Genomic DNA, 19,228 nt, shown 5'->3' with positions numbered 1-19,228 from the left:
AGGTCGATCCATGGGACGGTGTGCTTTGTGTTCTAAGTCTATCTATTTTCGGTTCATGCTGTTGGGGTTGGTGTCCTTAACAGTTAGTGCAAGGACTTATAAACCTCTAAAAGGATCAAAGGGCATACTTTGGTATTATTATCAGTTGATCCACGTTTATCAATAACGGTTGGCTTGCTAGATAAGTTTGACGTTATTGTCATACAGATGGCGGTGATCAACTGGTCCCTAAAAGTCACACCTATAGGATACGTTTGAGAGACGTGACAGTATGAAAATACAGTCATGTAGATGCCAATTTTGACTAACCAGTTAGTCCGAGTCATTTGACTAGTAATTAGTCAAATATGTGATGTTGAGATATTATATTTAATACGGATTAAATATCATGGGCTAAAGGCGAATTAACGATTAATTCGTAAAATTAAATATAAACGATTTATATTTAATTAATGTATATTGAATATAATTATACAATATCGTCTTTGTCGGACATGTATTAATACTTCAACTAACCCGTGTTATTAGTTGATGTTTTAATAGCCGATAACCGATGACGATTTATAAAAACCGCGTCATATACATTTAGTCATTTGGGTACGGACTACGAGTTAAAATGAAGAGGAAATGGAAAAGCCCATTACCTCCCCATGGACTCGGTTTGGCCGAGATTAGGAGAACAAAAGGGAGAGCTTCTCCTCCCTTCTAACCTAATCATCATTAGTGAAAAATAATTAGGGTTTCGAAGAGCATTCTTCTCTGTAGAAACCGAGATCTCACATCTCAAGAAAACTCACATCAGTTCTCCCAATATTGCAAGGCAATCGGAGAACATCATCTAGCACAAGGGCATATCTCGGACAAGTCTTGGGTGCAACAATTAGGAGGAAATCTCTGTTGATTTTACATTTCTTTACGCCGCACTATAAAGAACCCGAGGTTATTTCTAATCTTTATCGTTTCCTTGTTATTTTGTTTTATGACTACAAATTACATATGAAATTTGCGTTATAGTCCTACAATTAAAGGGTAGTATACGGATATTAACCCACAAGTGGTATCAGAGCGAGGCCACGTATTTTTTCTATGTAATTTTCATTAAACGAAATGAATCGATGATTTTTTGTTTAAAAATTTTGTCTCGGTGACCAATTTTTACACGGCAGTAAATTTTTTTTGTTGTTGCTGCGTTTTTGGTTGCATTGGGAACCGTGTCCTGTTTACACGGTTGCTCTTGTTGTTGTTTTGTCTTGAAAACCGTGCGTTTCATGTTTTTACTATTTTTTTGTTTCAATTTTCATATTGTTTTTACATGTTGTTATTTTATACGGAGATTATAGCAACATGTCAAGTTTTTGTCAATTGTTAAATTTGTTTTGATGCGTTTTGATCAAAATTGCAATTGATTTTGTCTCGACAAATTGTTTTCACGAGGGTTTTGAAGTTTCAGCCATGTTTGCATTCGATCGAGCGTATTTCTACTCGATCGAGTGCTATTTCTATCTTGTTTTTGTTCGATCGAGTCCCTGTTGTACTCGATCGACCCCTTTCAAAACCCCCCCTGCTCGATCGAGTTGTCCTCGTACTCGATCGAGTAGATTCATTGATAAAGGTACTCGATCGACCACCGGTTTAGTCGATCGAGCACTTTGTTTGGCAACCCTCTCGATCGACTTGCAGTTCAGTCGATCGAGCCCTTTTGTCCCTCGATCGAGCACTTATGTCCCTGGATCGAAGGATTTTGTTTTGATGACTTTGAAAATTTATTCTTTTTGCTTTAAATTTTCTTTTGGCCTTAATATGTATTTTATACGGATATTGTACACTCGCTATGATTGTGAAACGGTTCACACACGTACCATTAAGTTATTTTAAAGCGTATTTAAAGTAACGGATTGTAATGGATTAAAATTAAATGATAGAAGCGGTTTTATCACATGAATTTTAATCATTAAAAGGTGGTTTGGATAAATTTAACATAATTACGGAATTATGTCACGAATGAATTTTTTTAGTTGATGCATTTTTATTTATCGTTTATCTTGAATGCCGTGAATGCCCTTTTATTACGTATTTATTTTAATTTACAAACGGTTGTAACTTAGTGTGGCCTTAGTAGAACGTGTTACCGTAATGATGGAACACGGTCTTGGTTGTATTTTGAGATCTCGTATCTCCGTTTTGGGATTTTTCACTTGTAATTACAGTTTTTAATTAGAATGTAAATAGGTTTATATTTTGTAATTTTAATTGTAATTTTTGAGAAGACCAAAGATGGAGACCGGATGCTCACTCCCGCTACTTGGATCAAGATGGAACATCAAGACAAGCTTTTCGGGTCCAACGGTGGATTCCAAAGTTGTATTATGTTCTTATACTAGGATAGGCCACACTAGGAATTTTATTTACGTATTGCATTCATTTATTTATTTTTCGTAACGATAATATGCATCATATTCCGCCTAAAAACCAAACCACCTATTTATTGCATGAAAACTGACACATATAGAGGTCACGAGTTAGTTTTCATTGACATTCTCATGTCACACGTTTTAAAGCCATCATCCAAATAAATTCATTCACGACAGACGCTAGTTATTCGTTCACTTAAAATGAATTATAATTTTGTTGATGGGATCTTCCTCGTATAAACTAAAATTGAGAACGGTCTTTATAGGTCAAACTCAAATGAGTCCCTTCTTCGTCGGTAGGCATAATATGACCCCTTCTACGTCGGGTAAGTTGGAACCGATTGACCTATTTTATCTCAACACTATGGTCACTCGTACGATCCTGTGATTATGGTGGACTATAGATAGGATTTACGGAAATCGATCGACCAAGAGTTCTTACGGAAGAATTAGCTAAACAGTTGGCTTATCAATTTCCGGAAATTGAGTCTTGGGATCACTTGTATCTTTCTTGAGGGAGATCAATTATGCAAGTGCGAGAGTCTACATGTTTAAAATTATTTTTAAAATAGACTTAAATCACCTCGATGAGTTGCTTATTTCGTTTTGTTTTTCCTTTCTTTTTCAATGTAGATCACGATTTTAAATCGCTAAACAACAAATGGCTGGTTCTACTGAAAACCCAATGCCAAGTGCCACATTGGACCGTGAGTCCTGGCTTCGGATCTTCATGAATCAGATGAATCGGTCTACTCGATCGAAGAATGATGGATCCAACTTCGCGGTGGGAAGCGGCATTACGGAATCTTTGCTGGCGACGGGAAGCTCAAATATCTATTAGAGCCCATCCCGGCAAACCCAGGTCCCACGGCTAGAGTCTTTGAAATCACCAAGTTTAATGATTTACGTATGGAAGCGGGTGCGATTAAAAACGTACTCATTTTTGCAATGGAACCCAATTTGCAGAAACGCTTCATAGCCCATGGTGCAAACAAGATTTTCACCACGCTCACTAAGGAATTCTCGAAAGCACCGAGAATCGTGACCTATGAGCATACCACTCGCTTCTTTGATGCGAGACTCCAGAAGGGCCAACCGGTTAGCCCACACATTCTCAGCATGATTGAGAATGTCGAGAAACTGGAGACCTTTAACTATAACATCAGCGAGAACATTGTTATCGACCGCATTCTTCACTCACTCCACGATGGTTATTCGCAATTTAGAGTGAATTACTATATGAATGATTTGAAGAAAACTCCGCATGAACGCACTCCTCCTCGTACGCAGACCGAGAAGGACATGAAGTTCGGTGGGAGCATGAAACAGGATGTTCTCGTTGTGTCAAACAAGGGCAAGGGTAAGGGCAAAGCTCGAGTGCAAACCTAGCAAAGTAGGTAAGGCGAAGTTCAAGAAGTCGGGTTCGGGTAAGAGTGGGCCTGGTGAGTCGAGCACCTCATCAGGCGTGACAAAGGGCAAGAATGATAACATGGAATGCCATCATTGCCACAAGACTGGGCATTGGAGACGCACATGTCCTGTTTATCATGAGGACTTAAAGGCAGGTCGTGTTAAACCTGTTGGTATGTCTTCCTCTTCTTCTACTTTTATTCATATGATTGAGATTAACCACGCAAGTTACGGAACTTGGGTACTTGATCCTGGTTGTGGTTCTCATCTGTGTAATCATGTGCGGGGGCTCCGAAACATCGAACCCCTCGTAAAGGGTGAGGTGGACTGCGTGTTGGGAATGGAGCAAGAGTATTTGCCATCTCCAAGGGGACATATGTGATCCAGCTTCCTAGCGGATTTGAGTTATCATTATATGATTGTTATTATGTTCCTAGTCTTTCGAAAAACATTATTTCGGTTTTCGCACTTGATAAACTTGGTTTTTCATTTGTAATAGAAAATAATTCTTGCATTTTCTCATTACACGATATGATTTCTGACAAGGCACTCTCCATGAACGGAATTTATGTTTTAGATCAGACCACGGAAATATTACACGTAATGAATAAAAAGTTAAAGGTTGGTGACAAAGATCAAACGTATCTATGGCACTGCCGTATGGGACACATTAATGAGAAACGCGTAAAACAGCTCATCAAACATGGAGCTATCTCGGCCTTTGATTTTCAATCATTTGGCACGTGTGAATCATGTCTCATCGGTAAGATGACTCGTATTTCCTTCAAAGGTGTTGGAATGCGCGCTGCTGACCTATTAGGACTCATACACACGGATGTATGTGGCCCTATGTCAATCACCGCACGAGAAGGCTATAGGTATTTCATCACTTTCACGGACGACTTAAGTAGATATGGCTATGTCTACTTAATGAAGCACAAAAGTGAATCCTTTGAGAAATTCAAGGAATACCAAAATAGGGTACAGAACCTATTAGGTAGAAAGATTAAAACACTACGTTCGGATCGTGGTGGCGAGTATCTTTCTCACGAGTTTGATCAACACCTCAAAGACTGTGGGATTGCCCTACAGTTAACTCCACCTGGAACACCTCAGTTGAATGGTGTGTCCGAACGGAGAAATCGAACATTACTTGATATGGTTCGATCCATGATGAGTCACACCGTGTTGCACGACTCGTTATGGGGTTATGCTCTTATGTCATTTGCTCTAATACTTAACCGAAGTCCGTCTAAAAAGTGTTGACAAGACTCCATATGAACTATGGAAGGGAACGGTCCCTAACTTGTCCTTTATACGGGTTTGGGCTGCGAGGCTTATGTCAAGTGGAGACCTGAAGATAAGCTCGGCCCGCGATCGGTCAAGACATACTTTATAGGTTATCCTAAAGGAACACTTGGTCATTACTTCTATTCGCCAACCGAACAACGCGTTTTTGTTGCGGCTAGTGCGACATTCTTAGAGAAGGAATTTCTCGAGAATGCAAAGAGTGATAGAACCTTCGACCTGTCGGAGATTCCAGAACCAAACACCGAGCAACCATTGGAGGAACTGATTCCTTCAATCCCCGTGAATATTCTGAGGAACCTAGGAGGTCGGGAAGAGTCTCTATTCCTCCGCAGATACATCGGTATGGTCGAGGAACATGACATAGATGACGTCCTGCTCTTAACGAGTAGTGAACCCGCAACCTATAAAGGTGCCATGACTAGTTCTGACTCAAAGCTATGGCTTGAGGCCATGCAATCCGAGATGGACTCCATGTATGAGAACAACGTGTGGGATCTTGTTGACTTACCTGCTAAGGTTCGTCCCCTTCAATGCAAATGGCTTTACAAGATAAAGCATTCTGTGGAAGGTCAACAAGATATCTACAAAGCACGACTAGTTGCTAAAGGTTTCACCCAAGTGCCAGGTTTGCACTACGATGAGATTTTTGCACCCGTAGTCATGCTACGTTCCATTCGGATTATCTTAGCGATCGCCGCTTTTCATGACTATGAAATTTGGCAAATGGACGTGAAAACCGCCTTCTTAAACGGCTTTTTGGAGGAAGAGTTGTACATGGTACAACCCGAAGGTTTCATCGATCCAGTACATCCTAAGAAAGTATGCAAACTTAAGCGTTCCATTTATGGACTTAAGCAAGCATCTCGGAGTTGGAATCATCGCTTCGACCAAGTGATAAAAGAAAATGGATTTACTCGATCGATCGAGGAACCATGTCTATATATCAAGTCGAGTGGGAGCAAGATTGTCTTCCTAATATTGTATGTTGACGACATACTCCTGATTGGGAATGACATACCTCTCTTAACTTCGGTGAAAGTATGGTTGAAAAACCATTTCCAGATGAAAGATCTGGGAGAGGCACAAAGAATTCTAGGCATCCGTATCTATCGAGATAGATCACGACGGATGCTATCTCTCGATCGGGGAGTCTTACATAGACAAAGTCCTAGAGAGATTCAGCATGACTAACTCCAAGAAGGGGTTCCTTCCTATGGCTCCAGGGGTGCATTTGAGCAAGTCTCGGGCACCGAGACAGGAAGAGAAAGAGCGCATGACACGGATTCCTTATGCTTCGGCTATAGGATCAATCATGTATGCCATGATATGCACACGTCCAGACGTGGCATATGCATTGAGTATGACAAGTCGATTCCAACAGCAACCAGGTGAACCACATTGGTTGGCTGTCAAGAACATTCTTAAGTACCTCCGGAGGACTAAAGATTGGGCATTGACTTATGGAGGCGAACAAAAGCTATGCGCAACCGGTTACGCAGATGCTAGCTTCCAAACGGATCGAGATGACTCGAAATCTCGTCCTGGATTCGTTTTTACTCTTAATGGCGCTGCGATCATTTGGAAGAGTTCGAAACAAACACTGTTAATTCAGATTCTACGACCGAGTCCGAGTACTATGCCGCGTACGAAGCTACAAAGGAAGCGATATGGATGCGTCAATTCTTACATGGGCTCTCTGTAGTGCCTAGTTCGAATGACCCGATCACCATCTATTGCGACAATAGTGGTGCCATCTTCCAAGCTAAGGAGCCGAAGTCTAGCAACAAGTCTAGACATGTACAACGGAAAGCTCATCTAATCCGGGATTACGTGGAGCAAAAGACAGTAGTGATAGAAAAGATTGCTACAGATGATAACATAGCAGATCCTCTCACTAAAGCATTACGACAAGATAAGCATGAAGGGCATGTTAATTCCATGGGAATTAAACGTGTTCCTAAGTTGTAGTACTCTTTTATGGATCAGATTCATCCTCTCTTGTACTGCATTTACGACATCATCGTTTTGATATTTTATATATATATTTTGTTTTTCATGTGGATTTGTACGACAAATTTTGAACACCACAAAGTGAACTGAACGAACATTATATCTTTTCAGTCCTTAATTGCCCACATGAGCTGATAACTCTGGCAATTATTTTGTGACGTTCGTTGATGGTGGGTTCAACGAGCCATAAGTCAACCGGTTGTGACCAATCACGATGGCGATTTATACGGATATTTCGTAGGACACAATTGTGACATCGACGTGGAGTCCTAAATGTTTTATAACATTCGGTGCCCGGTCGTGGATAGGACCTCCATGGTGATCCTAAGAGTCGATTCTTTTGACTATCAATTGTCTCTTGAGACTAAGGCAGATTTTGGGTGACTTTGGTTTCTTTCTCACGGTCATCCGTAACGGGGGGCCAAGTAGATTTTTTAAGGTCATTTCATGCTGTGCTTAGATCGGAAGGAGTTCGAGTTGAAGGAAATATTCAGCCTTTATCGGGTACTCGATATTTCTCAGGGCCACTCGAGGAGTCAGAATCGAAATACATGGCCATGCTCGGATACGGATTCGTTTTATCAGTTAAGTTACTCTCTAGTCGAGGAAACCACTCTAGATACAGATCGATTGTAAAATATGACCTTTGTGGATCCGGATCTGCAAATTGTTTTACATTGAGTGGGAGAAATTTTAAATGAATATGAGAATCGGTTATCGCACATACACTTGTACGGACAAGTGGGAGTTTGTTGGAGCTTGTGTCCTCCAGTTAGTGCGGATAACGTCATTGCACATGCACTTGTACGGACAAGTGGGAGCTTGTTGGGGTTGGTGTCCTTAACAGTTAGTGCAAGGACTTATAAACCTCTAAAAGGATCAAAGGGCATACTTTGGTATTATTATCAGTTGATCCACGTTTATCAATAACGGTTGGCTTGCTAGATAAGTTTGACGTTATTGTCATACAGATGGCGGTGATCAACTGGTCCCTAAAAGTCACACCTATAGGATACGTTTGAGAGACGTGAAGGTATGAAAATACAGTCATGTAGATGCCAAATTTGACTAACCGGTTAGTCGAGTCATTTGACTAGTAATTAGTCAAATATGTGATGTTGAGATATTATATTTAATACGGATTAAATATCATGGGCTAAAGCGAATTAACAGATTAATTCGTAAAATTAAATATAAACGATTTATATTTAATTAATGTATATTGAATATAATTATACAATATCGTCTTTGTCGGACATGTATTAATACTTCAACTAACCCGTGTTATTAGTTGATGTTTTAGTAGCCGATAACCGATGACGATTTATAAAAACCGCGTCATATACATTTAGTCATTTGGGTACGGACTACGAGTTAAAATGAAGAGGAAATGGAAAAGCCCATTACCTCCCCATGGACTCGGTTTGGCCGAGATTAGGAGAACAAAAGGGAGAGCTTCTCCTCCCTTCTAACCTAATCATCATTAGTGAAAAATAATTAGGGTTTCGAAGAGCATTCTTCTCTGTAGAAACCGAGATCTCACATCTCAAGAAAACTCACATCAGTTCTCCCAATATTGCAAGGCAATCGGAGAACATCATCTAGCACAAGGGCATATCTCGGACAAGTCTTGGGTGCAACAATTAGGAGGAAATCTCTGTTGATTTCTGTTCTTTACGCCGCACTATAAAGGACCCGAGGTTATTTCTAATCTTTATCGTTTCCTTGTTATTTTGTTTTATGACTATAAATTACATATGAAATTTGCGTTATAGTCCTACAATTAAAGGGTAGTATACGGATATTAACCCACACATGCAACTGTCACGATTGGTTGAGGTTGTGTAACTTCAAATGAAATGTAAACTAATGCAAGTATGGAAAGTAGGAAACGTGAACAATTGATTAAAAGTACTAGGGTGTCTTGGGTCCAAAGAGGCAAAGAAATGATAAATCCATTATATGAGTTTTGTATTTGGTTAAGGTCATGGTAGAGTAGGGCCGGAACTTTTGGTCCTGCAGTCCACAGGTCGAGTCAGGTTAGCTTCCGCGTACACCCAGTCTTCGCACTAATATAATGCATGGTCTAATAATCCCCAAGGCTTCCAATCTTACGAGCATTATTGAAAGGGTAGAGAATCATGCTAGGTTGTCAATCAAGCAATTCATCAAATATAACATGTGCACTGGACTAGAACTTAAAACAACAAGTTTAATCAGCCAAATAACTCATAAGGTATAGATCTACCCTTCAATTATCCCTCTAATTCCCCAATAACCCTAGCTACAAGACTACTCACTACACATCTTGAGTCTTATGCTAACAATGGTATCAAACATCATTACACAAGCAAACATGATAATGAAGTAAAAAGTAAATGACTTAACGAAAGAAGGACAAGTATTAGAAAAGGGATTTAGAAGTAATACCAACTAAAAGAATAATGAAATGAAGGGAGTCTTGAGTAAAGATGAAGACTTGTCACTAATCTTCAAGCATAAACCCAAGGAAATCCAAGAACAATGTTAGATCTAGAAGTATTTTGTAATACTACGGTTTTATGAGTCTTTGGGTACTCTATCGAGTGGGGCTTACTCTGTCGAGTAAGTATGTTTTTATATGAAACCGTAGTCTGTCTGATGGGTACTCGATCGAGTTTGTATGGCACTTGATTGAGTAAGGGGCACTCGATCGAGTAAGTTGGTCTTACGGGTTATTTTAGCCGGGTTTTGTTAATGACGCGTGATTAGTATAAAAGGATTCTGTCACCTTTCTTAATCAGTTTTCACTTTTCTAAAACCTTTCAAGAGAGAAAAAGAGTTACGTAGTTCTCCTTCTTCGCGTTGTTAGCAAATCCCAAAGGCTAAGATGGTCGGATCGTCTTGTTCTTTACGCCGTTGTGATCCTTGTGTCGAGGGTAAGCTTTTTATATAATTTTTATAAGGTTTTGTTAAAGTTGGTTGAAACCCTAATTGGGTGATTTGGGGGTTTTTGGGTGATTTTTATGATTATGTGGTTAAGGTAGTAATTGTATGCATGTATGTATAGGAGGAGAGTTCGTAGAGGAGAGATTTTGAGACAGCTGCTAGATCGTCTGATTCTGTGATTGCATGCCAGGTAGGGTTTCACTACTCAGTATTAGTTATATGATTTGTGGTGATTGTGCTGTAGTTAGTGATTGTTGATTGATTCAGACGGTTGTGATTTCATATTGTTGATTGCTTCAGACGGTTGTTGAATATTGTCATTGTTGTTGTTGTTGTTGTTGTTGTATCTATCTGTGATCTTCGGGGAGCGTCCCTGGCTGAGTGGAGTCACTTGCGGGAGTGGCTTCACACCCTTGATTCGCCTTCTGTGGAACCCGCCACAGAATGGATGTGCACATTAATGAACATGGCGTTTATCGCTCAGTGGTTGATGAGCGGGGATTTGGTGGGTACGGCTGCGGTGCCCCACTCGCGGCGTGGAGTACTTGTTGCGATGGGTACTCTGGAAGGGCTACACACTTTAGTGTGTAGTCAGTGTTGTGGAGGTTGGAGATGGAGACTGGGGTTTGTTGAGCTGTTTGTGATATTGTTTCTTTATGGTGTTTGTTTTATGTAATCAGTACTGACCCCGTTTAAATGTTTTAAAAATTGTGGTGATCCATTCGGGGGTGGTGAGCAGTTATTGAGCAGGTATGAGATGATGCGTATGGGATAGCTGGGATGAGTCACCACGATGCAGTTTAGAAGTCTTCCGCTATATGTGACATTTTTATAGTTTTGATAAATAGACGGTTTTGGGATATTGTACTTCTTTTTACATTTTTGGTTTTGGCATGTAATCACTTTAAACATTATTTACTTTTATGTGTGTTTCGTTATTATCTATTTGATTATCATTGCCTCGGGTAACCGAGATGGTAGCATTCTCATGCCTTAAGTGGTCCTGGTAAGGCATTTGAAGTATGGGGGTGTTACAAAGTGGTATCAGAGCGACGATCTTGAAACCTGTAACTAATGAACCTAATGAACATACGGAGTCAAACTAAAATGAACCCGGGCAGAAGTTGTAGGAGCTAATGCAAAGACTTGGGAGACGTCCTAAAGTCGCGAACACGCCCTACAATTTTGAACCGTTCACCATGGGATGTGAGTCGGGATCGCTATGTGTTTACCTTGTGTGCTATGTATTCATATAGTAATGAGTTGTATGAATCGGTGGATGAATGTATATGGAGGATAGGAATGTCTAGTGATGGATGATGATGATGATATGATTATATATGTTGTTGGTTGAATATATGAATGGCATGGTGGATGATTTATGATCTGGCATAATAAGGAACATGTGAATAGGAATGTTATGTCGTATACATAAATTTTGTTTGCGTAAGGTTATATTATAAGTTCATATAACTGTCTACTGTTGTATCATATGCACTTGTTAGATGGAGAATGTGATTGAACTAGTTGAATTGATTGGAAGGATGAAGTGGCAATTGCATGAGAATATGAATTTCCTGATTATGAATATATTTAGGTGACAAAGTGGATTTGTAATATATAGTAACATGGAAATAGGATTTGTAATGTATGTTTTGTGTTACGAAAAGTTATAAAATTAAAGCATGCGGGTAGTACATGATTGATAAATTGAATGTTATATGAGCATGATAGATGTTATTGTTTGGCTTTTGGTAAGAAGTAACATGTGGTTAGGGATAGTGGTTTTACAAGCATCGAGTCGCTTTTGTTCACCTCATTGATGTTTAAGTTGTTTGAAAGGGAAAATCAAGTAGTTATGTCGTCTGATTACAGCAAAGTTGTCTTTAAACTGTTATAACTTGAGATGAATAAATGATTTTGATGTGATTCCAATTGGAGGTGATATCTTGTTCTTTTACGATTCTAACGATAGGTCACATGTCCAAAACGACCAAGAAACGAGTGAGATATGAGCGTTTTACGAAAATTGGACAATGCTGAGAAATGCGTAGGGTACTCGATCGAGTGGCCCTCACTCGATCGAGTGTACCTCTTATTACTCGATCGAGTAGTCCTGGTAATTTGTTTTACGTGCTTCTGACCTTCACCTACTCGATCGAGTAACTCACTCACTCGATCGAGTGGCCTGTACTCGATCTATTGACCCCTGTTTTTTGGGTCATATGCTTATCTTTTGACTTCGTTGCATATTATGTTTAATTCAAAGGTGTTATTTTGCTTCTTTATGCATTGTTTTACGTATATGTTGATCCTGATGCGTAAGTTACCCAATCTTGTGATGTAAGGAGTGGCACCTATGGTGAGTATGAGTTCGGAGGGGAGGACATGAGTTATATGTGGTCGTGATGGATAGTGGAAAAAGAAAAAAGGAAGATTGGTATGGCTTATTGAGGCATGAAGCATGTTTTGAGAAATGGGATGAGTGATATGATTGTGTTGAGTAATATAAAAGTAATGGAATATGGGCAAGGAATGGTATGAGTCTAAGGAACGTGAGAATGAAAAGATTGAAAGGAAGGATGTGGATAGTAGCAACTTGAGATGGGTAAAGAACTATGAGAGAGATGGTTAGGAATCGTGTGAGTTAAGAATATATGTAGTGAAAGAGCGTTGTAGAGGGATGGAGAAGAGTGGTATATAGTGAACTTAGTGGAAACATGTCGCGACGTGGATTTGCAGATAGTGAGTGAGTTTGAGAATTTGTATTGTCAAGAGGTGAAACTAATGTGTGATTTCCTTGGGCACGTAACGGTATGAAATGAGTTTTGGAATGAAAAAAAAAACATTGGAGATTAGTGTGAGTAAGCATGAGATGGTCTGGACTGATTTGTGATAAGTGTGAGTAATAGCAGGATACGAAAAGATCGATGGTAAGAAATAGTGAGATGATACTGATATGAAATAATGAGGTGGGAGTTTTGGAGCAATGATAAGGTAACCGGGGCACTAAAGAGTTAGGTAGAAGTAATAAGGAGTTGAATGGTTAATTGATTTTGTCGAGTGTAAAAGAAAAGAATGAGGGGAGTAAAACTAGGAAAATGTTCACCGAGGTTATGTGATATAAAAGTAAGGAATCGTCGAGATGTATGATACTATCATGAGGATTTGAGTTAATGGTTACATAGGAGTTCCAGGACGACATGATAATCATGAGTTTCGAGGAATTAAGGAAAGTAAAAATTTGGGTAAAGAATTTGCACGATATGAGATCTTGGTGGTGAGTCGGGTGACGATACAATTACGGATGGAATTGGAAATAGTGTTTAGGTGATTTTTGTTGATAGGTTGATGTTCGTTATTTGGGAAATTAATCGAAGATAGGAAAGAAACCGCAATGTTTAGAGATGAGTGTAAGAGGCTTGATGTCCGAACGACGGTAGTGTTGAGGTGTTGTCACTAGTGGTTAAGGGTGATGATAGATAAGAAAGATAGCATTTCTAATGAGGTTGATTTTGTAGAGGTCGGATTCAAATGTATGGTTGTAAGGAAGTATAAGATGTGGTTAGATGAGGCGGGTGCTAATAGTTGAATAGTAATTATATGGTTATGTTTGGCAGAAGGTGATGGTTATGCGACTGGGAGAATGTGTTGTGAGGGGCATACGAGTTAAGCTCGGGTGAGAGGTAACCTTTGTCAGGAGGTAAGTTACGTGATCAGGATTGACTAGTTGGATGTGATTACGGGTCTATGATGTGTATAATTGTTTGTGTGAGGTTTTGACCTCACAAGAAGTGGTATTGTGTGATAATTATAAAGTTGTTATCTGAATTTTCTATATGTTTAGTATGGTAACCTAATTGAATGATATTTAAAAAGGTAATAGATCGAGTGATCTGGCATGGCTAGTTATACTTGTATGTGTATTCATGATATATGTTTATTTCGTGAAAAGGTATGGATGGTATTCATGAGGTTCTTATCTGTTTATTCCGTACAACATGTTGTGTTGTGATCTAGTAAAATGGGTTTGAGTAAGTTTCCTTGTGCAGGAAGTTGTCATGAGTCAGTGTGCATGAGAATAGTGTAAGTGGTGATGTCTATCGATGTGGTTGTTGTGCCTCGGTGAAGGAAATGTAGATTTATATACACTAACATACTCATATATGTTATAAATTAATTTGTCATAAAATTAAATATGGATTTTATGCATGCAAACAAATGATAAAATAGAGGAGAAATCATGTTCTTACATTGGTGATTTCGGTTTTATTGGGCACAAAAGAAATCTCCTTTTCTTTTGTTCTTGAGCTTTCCTAAGATGGAAGAAACAAGATCCAAGTGTAGGATCTCTCCTTAGGATTAATACCCAAAGCTTACCTTTAATTAAGATTAATATTATGAGAACTAGTACAATATTAATCTAAGAAAAATGACCCAAAAATATTATAATACACTTAATATTTTCGGTTTATAGAGAGAAGAAGAGGAGGATTATTATTCTCTCTAGAATTATATTTTGGATGAGTGAATGAATGAATGATAATTTACAACATTTTGTATATTATTAGGTAAAAATATGGAAAAACCATGATGGTTTTTGTCTTCTCAAAACCGGGTAAGAGGAGGGATTTTGGGGAGCCAATGCATGCATACATTTGTCTTCACAATGAGTATTAGGGTTGCATGGCTAAGAATGTAGGTAATCATTGTGTTCTCTTATTAATTAAACAAACACAATATTAGCTTTAATCACCCCTTAATTTCGGTACACATGATAATATGGGATCCATATTATTTTTGTCAATTTGTCAATATGTAGCATGTCACATGTCACATAAATTTATTATGTATTTTTAACATATTAAAAATCAACGTATTAATAAAATACGTCACATACAAAATTGACTTAGTAATTTCATAATTACTTGTACCAAAATATTTTTACCATTTATAAATCACAACAGATTGTATTTATAATAATTCATTCAATTTTCGATTGTTTCTTTAAACAATAATTTCATCCGAGTAATTATACAATTTGATTACTCAGACCTTATCTCATTTAATCACATTTCAATTTGATACGTAAATTTTACTTCCAAAATCGTCCGTCAATTTTCAAGTAATTTAATTAACTCGTAACATTATACGATTAATTAAATAATCAATTAAGAGTGTTGCCCTATAGGTATGACCTAGGGGTCAATCGATCACCACCGTCGCACGACAAGTAATGTCAAACTCTAGTCAGCCAATCATTACCGATATATGTTGACCAGTTGACAGTAACAATATTACTTCCCAATTGTATTCTTTATAATGAGATTTAAACATGTGATCATCATGATCAACAGTCGTGATCGCATTATTGTCGGAGGACACATATTCCAACAATCTCTTACTTGTCCTCGACAAGTGTGCGTCACCAATTCTCTTGTCCTATTACTATCTCCCACTCAATGCAAGGTGTCTTTCAGGTCGTACTTGCAAGTGATCATATCGAGAGTGGTTTCCTCGATCTGGAGAATAACTGATTGACCGGACTTATCTATCATAGATACTTTTCGAGCGTGGCCACGCATTTCCAGTTCATTACTCCTCGAGTGACCCTGAGATATTGTTATAACCCTGACTAGGGGTGGACAATTCCTATTTCACTCATTCCCTTCGACTAGCCACAGCCATCATAACCCAAAATATGCCCATTTGACCCCATTTACGAAGGTCGTAGTAACACAAATCAAAGTTAATCTGAAACTGTGCCATCTTAGGCGAATAGTCTTTAGTCAAAAGAATCGACTCATTCGAATACTATAGTAGCTCTCGCCACGACCAGGCTATATAAATTTGCCAGAACTCTATAAGCGGTCATTAGGCCCGACAAAATGTTCCTAACAGTCTGCCTATGTGATCGACTAGTCATCTCACATGACTCTATGGCACTTGAACTTGCCATCAATCGCATCACACTCTAGTCACTTCGAGACGTCACCTCATATAAGTAACTATGGGCAAATACAATGTTAATCCATGTTCACCTTAACGGGGTTCAATTGTCTCTACAACCCGTTTGGATGTAACAATGTACAAGGTGAGTTAATAATAACTCAAACGACAAATGTCGACATCACACTCGGGTAGTCAATATCATATTACAACCTTGTGATGTATATCGTAAGTGTAAACACTTATTGATTGCAATAGAAGTTTAACATGCCATGTGTCCATGTGTTCAAACTTCTTACACTTGCAATTTCCTTTACATTCATGTTCTCTCTCATAGCATGAATCTTACCAAGTACACATCAAGGTTCCCGACCTTGGTTTCGGTTCTTTAACTTGAAAGAACTTTCTTATCGATTATCTCATAACGAACGAATTTGTGATGAATGATATAACTTGTACTGATCAAGTACTCCATCCACACACAATGCACTAGGTATATGTTTTGTAGAATCTTGTAACAATTGACAAGATTATTTAGCTTAGCACTTCTCACAAGTCCTAGCTTAACTAGGAAAGATTAATTTTTGAATAACCTCTTATTCAACCAAGCATCTTTCCAAAACTTCTCATTTCTCTTTCTAGGCTTGAAAGAATTGGGATTCTCATAAATCCTCATATGTGCTCGGATTTTCTATAATATGTGCAACCTCTTGACACACAATAGAGCATTCCGTCAAACACTGAAATCGCTCATCGGATTCCACTCAAGAATTCATGACGTTTCTATTATGGCTTACCAATCAATCATCATGCTCTTATGCATATGATTCATAATTGGACATGTACATGATCATTCTAATGGCGGAAACATTAGTTACTAATAATCATGAGATCAACCGTTCATAGATTCAATGAACGACCATGACTGCTAATGGCAATTCCATTTTCATCTACATGAATAACCTATGTGAATGTTGATACGATGTGTATCTCTTAATACTAATCCAATATCCCTTGATGTAATTGGATTCATCATTGTCCATTTTCATCCAGAATTGAAAACTCAAATGCTTCTTTATGAAAGAAGGTATTAGCTCGTCATTCTTTAATGAGTGATGAGTCGTAAACATTCAAAGGATGATAACTCCCACTAAATTCCATGTCTTCACATGAGAATTTCCTAACTCCCACTCAATTTCACACATTTCGAAATTGACTTCTTAATCGAAACTTTATTAAGAATTGAAAAATAAATTGCATTGCCAAGTTTTTAGGATAAAACCATATATGTTCCCATCATATCCTTTCAAAATACCTATTTTGAAGTGGTCTCATCTTAACCTTACGGAAAGAGATTTTAAATCTCCAACACACTCATGTCATAATGATGTGTAGTAATGTCATTATTCAAATATAAACAATATCTAGAATACGTCCTTCGCAAACACCCTTTTGGAAGGAGGTTTAACCATTTCATAGTGAGGTTAAGCAATGACATTTGCGTGGTTAAAACATTGGCCATTGAAGATATCGGTATATCAATTTTTTTTGCAACTTGATCATAACTAGTATGTTACTATGATTCATTTAGGCTCTTAAGTAAATCTCAAGGTTGAAACTATTGGTCAAATATTTCATAAACTTAGTCAAAAAACTTGTTAAGACTTTACATTAGTCATTTTTCTTCCAAAACTTTCTTTTGGTCTCCTCGTGTAGTTATCTTGAGAATATACTCTTATGATTACTTCACTTGGTCTCTTTAGTCATATAGAACTAACTTGAGACCATAGATCTCATCTATTCGGCATACTATGTAAATAGATATACCTTTATTCAAATCATTCTCTCTTGCATAGATCTTCATTTACACAAGTACACAATTTTATCTTGCCTTGTGTGTTGTGTCCTCATTTTTCTCCCACTCTATCTTTAGAATAAATACACTATAGATTCAAAGATAGCCTATGAGACACAAATTAATGATGTTGAAGTATAAGGAGAACTATCTCATAGATAGACTAATAGTTATTGATTTCATATGTGTACTTGGTGATTGACATTCCTTTAAGAGAGTTCATAGACTCAAAATCGCTTTATAAATGATCATACACAAGCATGTGGACATATAATGAAACCCGTCATTATATTTGTCTATTAGATCACTTTAAGTGAATAATCTTATGTTTCTAAGAGCAAGCATTTAAAGATGAATTTTTAGAACATAAAATGATAAATGATAAAACGGGTGACTTGGGTTGCAAACCAAGTCACCATCATCCAAAATACAAACCATTATCCAAAATACCTTTCCATGTCGAACACGGAAACTTAAAGTTCTAAAATCCAAAACTTAACTTAAAATAAGACAATGAAAAGCAAAGCTCCATAAAAGCTATCCCTAGCTTCTTGATGGTTTCTCATGCTTGCTTTTCCTTTCCCTTGTCTTTGCTTGGTGGAGGCCCTATTTACAATAAAAAGGGAGATACATTATCACAACTTTGCATCATAATACCATAGTTGAATTAGAAACATAAAAGAAGGATAGTCATTTACCTACTGGAGTGATCTTTCCAGTTTTGATATCACCAAGGTATTTGGAACAATTTCTTTTCCAATGTCCCATGCCATTACAATAATGGCATTTATCAAGAGGACCTTTCTTGACTTTTGAGGTGCTAGCTTCATTAGGCTTAGCTTTGGTGAATGTGGGAGCTAGCTTCTTGCCCTTTCTCCCATTCTTCTTGAACTTCCCCTTACTCTTAGTGCTTATGTTAAGCACATCCTTGGGAGGGTTCACATTTAACCCCATGTCCCTTTCGGCTTGCACAAGTAACTTGTGCAACTCCTCAAGAGACACATCCTTGTCTTGCATGTTGAAATTCACCCGGAATTGCACATATGCCTTGACTTTGGACAAGGAGTGTAGAATCCTATCTACGATGAGTTCTTTGGGGATTTCAACCTTTTGAATTTTCAAGGTCTCGACAAGCTCCAATAGTTTGAGCACATGAGGGCTAACCTTTTGGCCCTCTTTGAAGTCGAGATCAAAGAATGCCGCGGCCGCCTCATATTGGACGATCCGCGGAGTTTGTGAAAACATGGTCACAAGTTTGGAGTAAATCTCATTAGCATTGCCCATTTTAAAGGCTCTCCTTTGGAGGTCCGCCTCCATCGCAAATATCAAGACATTTTTCATTGCGGCGGACTCC

Source organism: Silene latifolia, chromosome Y (genome assembly GCF_048544455.1).
Source record: "Silene latifolia isolate original U9 population chromosome Y, ASM4854445v1, whole genome shotgun sequence".
NCBI classification, from domain to species: domain Eukaryota; kingdom Viridiplantae; phylum Streptophyta; class Magnoliopsida; order Caryophyllales; family Caryophyllaceae; genus Silene; species Silene latifolia.
The sequence above is the reverse complement of the archived record's forward strand: the minus strand, read 5'-3'. Positions refer to the sequence as shown.